Raw genomic sequence first — 9,070 nt, 5'->3', positions numbered from 1 at the left:
TTATGGGGGCAGGAAAAGGGGGACTGGGGTATTGAACTGTTTCTACTAAGAGTTGAAGATGAGGTTGGGAGGAGGGGACGCTGGGCTCACCTTAGGATTCCGTGTCTCAGCTCCTGCGCAGCTGCTCAGGGAAGTCCCAAAGACCCAAAGAGCAGCTGGGACCCTCCACTTTATACCCTTGGGTCAAGGGCAAAGTCCCTAGAACTCTAGCTGCCCTCCCTCTGTTCCCCGATTAACCTCATCCCTGTGATTCCTCCCAGTTAATTACTAATCCTCAGCTCTGCAGGGGGAGTCTGTAGTTAGGCTCTCCCTTCCCTCCAACAGATGCTCAGCCTGAACCACCACCCAGACCCAGTGAGGGCACAGACACACCCTATCCCCAGGCAGAGACCCTGAAGCCACTCGGAGCCTCATTCCCAGAGTCCCCAAAGGGATTCTGTGGCTCCAGCTGACAGGACTCCCCAAGGAGTGATCCAAACATCCTGTGGCCTTGCCATGTGTCTGGGTGTCTGTGGGTCTGTGTGTCTTGGGGGGTGCTTGGAGGAGGGGGAGTGTGTAATGGAGGAAACAACAGGAGACAAACCGGAGAGGCTGTGTATGTGGAATCTTGGAGCATCTCCAATGCTCAACCACGGATCCAGGATGTGAAGTCTAACAGACTGTGGAGCCCCTTGCCAGACCAAGAAGGGCCTGCATTTTGGAATGGTCCCTCTGGAGTGGGTGGGGTTGGAATGTGTCATAGGGAGTGAGTCTGGAAACAGAGAGACCAGTTAAGAGGCTGAGAGATGATGAGGTCTGAACCAAGGTGGGAACAGGAGGGATGGGGAGAACAGGATACATCCAGGGGTACTTGGGCAGTAGAGTTGGTGATGGGGAGGGTGGGAGGGAGAGGAAATATATCAAAGTTTGGCTTCTGGATTGGGAAACTGATGAGGATATGAAAGTCAGAGGGGTCTAAGGAAGCCTTTCAGAAGCTTGTTTCCCTTTCACAGGACTATGGAGCCCGATTTGGGGACCAGATTCACAGAGTATTGAGAAGGAAGCTTCTTTTTTAAGAGATTATGGTTTGGTCAGATCCAGCAATGATGGGTTCCATTCAAGACCTAGTTGGGCAACTGCCTAACATTATGTATCCATCTAGCCACTCATCCGTCCACCCACTCATTTATCCACTTACTAGGTGTACCGGTTAATAATGCGGATTTTTTCAATAGATGGAGTTACACATATGTTGATATATATATATATATATATATATATATATATGCGATTTGATATGTCTGTTATTTTGTTGTATTGACAATAAGCTTCAAAACTTCATATGTCAAATTTTCTGAAGGTGTTAACATCATAAATATTTTTACTCTTAAAAATGTAGAATTTCGTGCCAAAAAAAAGAGCATTTGCGGGAAGTTTTAATTCATTACTTTATTTTGAAGAAAAGTGCTGCTGAAAGTCTTTAACTGGTTTTGAAGTGTGTGATGGTGCGTTATCATGAAGCAAAATTACTTTGCAATGTCTTCTGGCCCATTCTGGTCGTTTCACAATCAAAGCGTGGTTTAAATCGATTATTTGTTGTCGGTAACAGTCAGTATTAACGGTTTCACCTGGTTTTGGAAGCTCATAATACCACACCTTCCTGATCCCACCAAACGCAGAGCATTGTCTTCTTTCTGAAGCGATTTGGCCTTGCAGCCAATGTTGATGGTTGACCTGGATCAACCCATGATTTTGTGCGTTTGGGATTCTCAAAATAAATCCACTTTTCATCACCAGTCACAATTCGATGCAAAAAGGACTTTCTTTCGTGCCGTTGAAGCAACATTTTACTGATGACTTTTTGGTTTTCCATTTGTCTTTTGTTCAGTTGATGTGGCATCCATTTTCCTTCCTTTAAAATCGTTCCCATTGCTTGTAAATGATCAGAAATTGTTTGCTGAGCAGCGTTTAATCTTTCTGCAAGTTGTTTTTGAGTTTACACGCATCTTTATCCAATAATGCTTGTGATTGTTGGTCTTCAAACTTTTTCATTTGACCTGGACGTTCTTTGTCTTTCACATCGAAATCATCACTTTTAAAGCGTTTAAACCAGCACTCACAAGTATCTTGAGATGGAGCATGTTCACCATAAGCTTCCCGAAGTATACAATAACTTTCAGCAGCACTTTTCTTCAAAATACAGTAATGAATTAAAACTTCCCGCAAATGCTCTTTTTTTGGCATGATATTCGACATTTTTAAATGTAAAAATATCTATGATGTTAACACCTTTAGAAAATTTGACATATGAAGTTTCGAAGCTTGTTGTCAATACAACAAAATAGCAGACATATCAAATCACATATATATCAACATATGTGTAACTCCATCTATTGAAAAAATCCGCATTATTACCCGGTACACCTAGTATCCACCCATCATCCATCCACCTACCCATCCACCTAGCCAGCCAGCTGGCCTATGTCTATCCATCGGTTGGTTTCTAAGCACATTAGTTGAGTTCCTACTCTATGTTGGGCCAAGATTGCCAAAATCAGCTTCTCTTGTGGTCCAAGCAATGGTACAATCCCAGAGTCAGCCTGGGATTCAGAGGCCAGTCACCTCACCGCCTTGAGCCCTTAGGTCCCTGCTGGTAAAATGACAATTCGCTTGGCTTTTCCAGTGAATTGTCGAATTCAGTAAGATAAGTGACCCATCTCTGTGCCTAGAGCAGAATCCCTCAGCGCGTTTGCTCTCTTCATGCTCTCATGCCCTTTCGCCGTCTCCAGGTGGCTGAAGTGTCCTGACCAAGGAAATGGCCCCACTTCCTCTAGTTTCTCAGTCCTGTTTCAGGTCCACAACTTCTGTTGGCTCAGCCAGCCTCTGATTGCTCAGGGTCCCCTGAGCTGAAGTCCTCCACAACATTGAGCATATTTTAGGGTGACATAGACCCAGCCTTTTTCCATCAAGGAAGATAGACATCTGCACAGTTCCCCCTTTAATGTGACAAAGGTTAAGTAATTGGTGCTTAATTTGCCGAGCATTGAGGAGTAATGGTCAGAATAAACTCTCTGCCCAAGTGGCTAAGAGCAGAGAACACAGAAAGCCGGGGTTTGCATCCCAGCTCCACCACAGGGTGGCTGTGTCTGTTCAGAACCCACAGGGGATTGAAGGGGGGCGGGCGGAGGTGCGGCCGGACTTGGCCTGGTAGAGTGACCACAAGTCCTGGTTGGCCTGGCCAAGTCCTGGTATGAATCTTGGCCCAGCGACCCTTTTCACTCTGAAACGTGCCCTGCGGAGGACAATGAGCCGTAGAGTCTTATAGCTTGTTCTGGTGGTTCTGGGGAACTGAGGCAGGGAATCAGCCACCTGGTGTTTACCAGAAAAGTCTCCATTCATAGCAAAAGGAAATTAAAAATAACCCTGCTTCTCAGAAACATTGCTGTAATTATTAGAACACTGCCTTTCATCCTTTGCTCGCTGACCTTTTTCTTTTTTAATGTTTTAAAGAGTTTGTTTGAGCGAAACTGATGGCATGCTGGGAAGCAAAGCACAAGTGCTCCAGAGGACGATGCTCTGCAGCTCCCTGCACACACGGGACTTACGGAGGGAATCTCTCTGCCTTTTAAACCCGCGTCGGATTTCCTTGTCTACGAGAGACTGCGTTGCTCTTTTGCAGCTACCCTTCTAGCATAAGCCTTTTCCTGTGTCTTTACACTCAGCACAGGTGTGGTTTTTAATGGTCGCATCACATTCTGTCACGAACCCTCTTGGTGTCCTGGAGCCGCTTCCACCAGCACGGAGTGAACTGGGTGAGGTCAGGATTCATACGGCGGTGGGAGGAGTGTCACTGAGCCGTGGAAATGCAGTTGCTACTGAGTCCTTTTGCTGGAACTAGAGGTCCTGTTAAAGTCCCATTAGGGATGGGTCTGAGGCTGCTGGAGCACCCCACCCCGGGGAGCCTGACACCCACAGTGTGTCCAGAGACCCCAGTCCATAGGCCTGCTCCCCGTCTCTCCTGCACTATTGAGGTCAGACCCTGGGCAAGAGCAGCTGGTACCGAGGTGCTCCTGATGAACTGACGCTTCTCCTCTTTAATAATCTCGGGCAGTTTTGACTTCTCCCTCCCCTGCTCTCATGGAGCTCAGGGGCCGGTAGGGGAGGCAGTTATTGGTCACAAGTGATCATTATGAAATGCTGTGGATTTGCACATCCAAATGATCCCCCAAAATTCTGCGGATGGGATGGGGCTGCTGAGCAGAGCTGCCTTTTGGACGCCTAAGAGCAGCGGGGAAGGTGGCCATACTCCAGCCCCAGCCTCTCGGCCCCTTGGCTCATTTCAGCAGCCTCCTCCCCACTCACAGCCTGCCTCTCCCCACCTGCGACAGACTCTGGGTGCACCTGAAGGGTGACTTTTGCCCTGTCTGCTCACGTGCCTCCCCAGGCCTCTGGGCCTGTAGCCTGGGTGGTTGGTGGTGTCTCACACTGAGAAAAGGCTTCCAGGGGGAGGAGTCTTGGAGGGAAGATGCCAAGACCTGTCTGTGCCGACTGTGTCTGAGGAGCTCTGGCGTTCGCAGTTGGATCTTTGGGTCTAAAGCACAGGACGTGCTCCTTATCTCACAGGGGCCTCCTCATGTCAGGACCTCAGGGAGCAGCATGAGGTCGGTCCTTCGAGCAGGAAATGGAGAGGGCATCTGTGAGAGGCCCTTCCCCTCCACCTCGTCATCTTTAATCCATCCCCCGACTCTCCCAGTTTTGTTTCCCAGGAGCTCCGGGCCACCAGGCCTCACCTGGGTTATTGCAATGGCCTCTCAGATGCTCTCCCCGCGCTGTCCTCACTCCTCCCGATCCAGACTCCCCAAAACGCAGCCAGACAGCTTTTCAAAATGCGCTTCTTATCATGTCACCCTCTCCCTCTTAAAACCTGCCAGCCTCGCGGCCTAAAGAGAGCATCCACCATCGCCTGGGGGCAGCACAACTTGGCTTCCCCTGTGAAGGTGCCCCAGGGAGAGTGAGGAAGGCAGCTGGGCTAAGCCCAGAGGAGCCTCCACATTTCTGAGAGGGCAGAGGAAGGGGAAACTGAGCAAAGGAAACTGAGACCCGCCCACAGCTGGGTTCAGGAGGAACAGCAGAAAAGCAGGGCCCCAGACACCAGAGTCACCACGTTTTGAAAGACACCCTGGTCAGCTGGGTCTGCTGAGATGGCAGCCAAGGTGAGCACAGCAGGCTAGTGACTCAGGAGAGCCCTCCGAGGCCAGTGCTGGGGGGAGAGGCAGCTTGCAATGAGTGGGATGCGTGAAGAGCACGGCCAATGTGCATGTGACAGGCTGACAGTTACTGAATTTCGTCACACCAACGAAAATGAGTTCCCTAGGAGCCACATGGCTGCTGAACAGAGAGGACAGTGCCAAGAACAAGCATGTGTGTCCGGGAGCGAAGCAAGTGTGGAGGTGGGCACCACCAGCTGTCTCCGCAGTTCTCCGTCAAGACCCGTTGCTCCTTACAGGCACGCAGTTCGATGCAGGTGTGTTTCCTGCAGAACCTCAAGTTTGAGGACAATCAAGGGAGGAAAAACTAACATTCCAGACCATCTGTCTAGGAACTGGGTTTTGGGGAGGAACTGGCTACCGAGCAGTGTAATCCCACAGCAAGGATCCTCATAAGCACAGTCTGAGGACTCCTGCCTCTTCTCACCAACATGGTTATTTATTCAACCGACATATAAGCCGCACTGAGTCAGCACGGTGCTGTGCACTGGGAATCCGGTCGTGAACACTCTGCCCCGGTGGTCAGGCCAGCACGCTTGCACACGGACACAGCTGTGAGTGCATTGCACACCCATGGATGCACCCTCTCTGATCTGTGGTCAGGTCACCTGTCTTCACCGTGGGGTGGATGACATAGTAGGGGCCACCTGCCGCTTCCCTTTGGGGAACAGAGCAATCCAACCCCTGGCCCTCTTGACTTTGTCCTTTCCTGGAGATCTTGGACTTCACTCTGAGCTGCCCGACACAGAGCAGGCAGGGCCCTGAGATGTTCCATTCAAGCCTCATTTTCCAAAGCTACATTAGGTCCTGTGGAGCAGGACATGCCCAGCTGACCTGAGAATGTCCTGCCTCCGTTTGGGGGACAAGCGCCCTGGGTAATGATTGATCCTGGTGGCTCAGGAGTAGGTCACTCATTGACTGACGAGGCCAAAGTCTGTGGCCCAAAGAGCTGAGGCAGCTTTAGGCTTTTCTTAGAAATCACCTCTTCCCCTACAGCTCCCCTCCTCGTGTCTCTCCAGCCCTATGCCCCAGGGCTTCATGCTGGCCCTGGAGACCAGGCCTGAGCATGAGGCTGTGGACAGCACGCTCTGAGATGGCAGGCCACGCTCTGGTTTCTAGGTTCCAGACCTGAAACTCTGAGATCTGGCTTTAGACTTCAGGTCCTGGGCTCTAGCTCCTGGTAGCTGAATGCCGCCGGTAGCTCAATGCCCTGCATTCTAAGTTCTCCGGTCCAAGCTCTGGCCCTGCATCTGGGTTCTGGGTTCTGTCAGCCCCTCAGCACAAGGAAGCCACAGGAAGAGGTAGCTTCCTTGGCTGGTGGGGTTACCCTCCCCACGCATCTCAGCTGGCCAGGACGTCATCCTGGAAGCCAGCACCCTGGGCTCTGCTGGAGGTGGGATGCTGGCTCTAGGGTGCTTCTCCTTGGCTTCTGCCTTGGCTATATCCCCAAGCCAGTATTCTGGAGAGAGCAGCTGAGATGGCCACAGAACACCCCTCGCCCAGACCTTGCAGGAGTCACAGGACACATACACATGTGCATGTCCCCAGCTCCTTTTGGACCCCCCAGGATCAACACGATGTGAATGGCACCTCTGACAGTTGTGCAGCCATATGGGCCTGTGCCCAGCCTGGGCTGCATCTCATTCAATGTAATCAACCATGAGTGTTCCTCCCTATCTGAGTCTTTGCTTCCTTGTGGAAGCTGAATTCCAGCCTCTAATCCCCCAGAAGTCAGAGTCACTTGACCACCAGGCCAGGCCTCTCGGCAGGGGGCACCTTGTGCTCACCCTTGGAGGTAGGGGTGGCTGCCCAGAGAACATGAGCCTACAGCTGCATCAGCACTTTCATCTGGGCCCCAGGTGAGCAGCCCCTGCCCCTACCTGCCCCCACCCTGGCCCAGAGCCTAGGTCACTGTGTGCCCTGTGCCCATCTCATACCAACCCCTTCTCTAGCCCCAAGGCCATTAAGTGGGGTTAGACCAGTGGTTCTCAACCTGTGGGTCGCGACCCCTTTGGCGGTCGAACGACCCTTTCACAGGGGTCGCCTAAGACCATCCTGCATATCAGATATTTACATTACAATTCATAACAGTAGCAACATTACAGTTATGAAGTAGCAACGAAAATAATTTTATGGTTGGGTCACAACATGAGGAACTGTATTTAAAGGGCCAGAAGGTTGAGAACCACTAGGTTAGACGTTGAGAGACAGGGAACAAGATTCTCTCTTGGAGGCTTGGAGTCATATGACGTGGGTCCATGGGGTCCTTAGGGAAGTCACACCTGCTGGCTCAGCCGGTGTCCTCCATAGGATGGTGGTATTGGAGGCTGCAGAGCGGTCAGCAAATGTGTGGTCTCGCTTTTCCTTTCTGTTGGGTGCTAGGTAGACAGACTGACTCCTTTCCTGGCTTCCCAGCTGGTGAGGTGAGGGGAAGCAGTGGTGAGACCCTCTCGACCACCGGGCGTCTAGATCCAAGCAGGGGCTTTGGAACAGGGCTTATGGGTTGACCAACGGATCCACTGCCTCTGGGCCTGGTGGGGCTCAGAGCCTGAGGGGTTCTGGGAATGAAGAGTCCCCTCAGCCCAGGGCTGCTGCAGAGGACACGCTGGAGGAGGGGTCGCAGCGAGGATGGTGGCAGAGAATACACCAGGCAAGCCAAAATGCGCCTCCGAAGGAAGACTTGGGTTTTGTTATGGAGAAAGGGCTGGCAGGCCAGAAGGGACAAAGAGGTGGCCTTGGGAAGGCTTTTGTGTTGATTATTTTTAAATTGCATCCTTTTAAAAAATAAAGCTAGGCCCTGGCCAGTGTTGCTCTGTTGGCCAGTGCACCAAAGGGTGGCGGGTTCGATTCCCGGTCAAAGGCGTGTTCCTGGGTTGCAGGTTTGATCCCTGGCCCCTATCCAGGTGTGTGGGGGAGGCAACCAATCGATGTTTCTCTCTCTCTCTCTCTCTCTCTCTCCCTCGCTCCTCTCTCTCCTCCTGCCTCCCTCCCTTCCACTCTCTCTAAAAATTGATGGGGCCCTAACTGGTTTGGCTCAGTGGATAGAGCATCGGCCTGCAGACTGAAAGGTCCCAGGTTCGATTCCGGTCAAGGGCATGTACCTTGGTTGTGGGCACATCCCCAGTAGGAGGTGTGCAGGAGGCAGCTGATCGATGTTTCTCTCCCATTGATGTTTCTAACTCTCTATTCCTCCCCCTTCCTCTCTGTAAAAAATCAATAAAATATATTTTTTAAAAATTGATGGGAAAAATATCCTTGGGTGAGGGTTAACAACAACAAAATTTAAAGCTAAGGTGAAAATTTCCTTTGACTTCTACCCCGTCAGTTTGACATGTATTCTTCTAGAACATTCTCTCTCCTTTCTGTACCCTTACAAGTGCCTGTGTGGTTGTGGTTTATATAAAGGTCTCATGCCATATGCATTGCTCTCTCTTTTTTTAAATGAATAATAACACATCTTTGAGAACTTTCCACATCAGGACACACTGTACTCGGTTCCTTGCCTGCTGTGGCATTGCGGAGCATGGGTACACCAGCAAGTATTGTTGCCCTCCCCACCCATCACACGCCCCCACCATCCACATTGGCTGTTTGCCAGTTTTCAGGTCATAAGCAACCCTGCAGGGATGGGCTTCCTCATGCCCAGGAGCGGGTGACTCCAGTGGTACTGCTGCGGTCACACAGGTGTGGTTTAAACTGTCAGCAGAAATTCCCAAACTGCCCCCCAGAGCAGCCATATCAATGTCCCCTCCATGAAAGGGCCCTGGCTCCTCAGCAGGAATTTCTGCAGCACCCAGGCCCTTCCTGGGGTGTGTCCCTGAGTC

Source organism: Myotis yumanensis, unplaced genomic scaffold (assembly GCF_028538775.1).
Source record: "Myotis yumanensis isolate MYYU_CA2020_CCGP unplaced genomic scaffold, mMyoYum1.0.hap1 SCAF_5, whole genome shotgun sequence".
NCBI classification, from domain to species: Eukaryota; Metazoa; Chordata; class Mammalia; order Chiroptera; family Vespertilionidae; genus Myotis; species Myotis yumanensis.
This window is presented reverse-complemented; position numbering follows the sequence as displayed.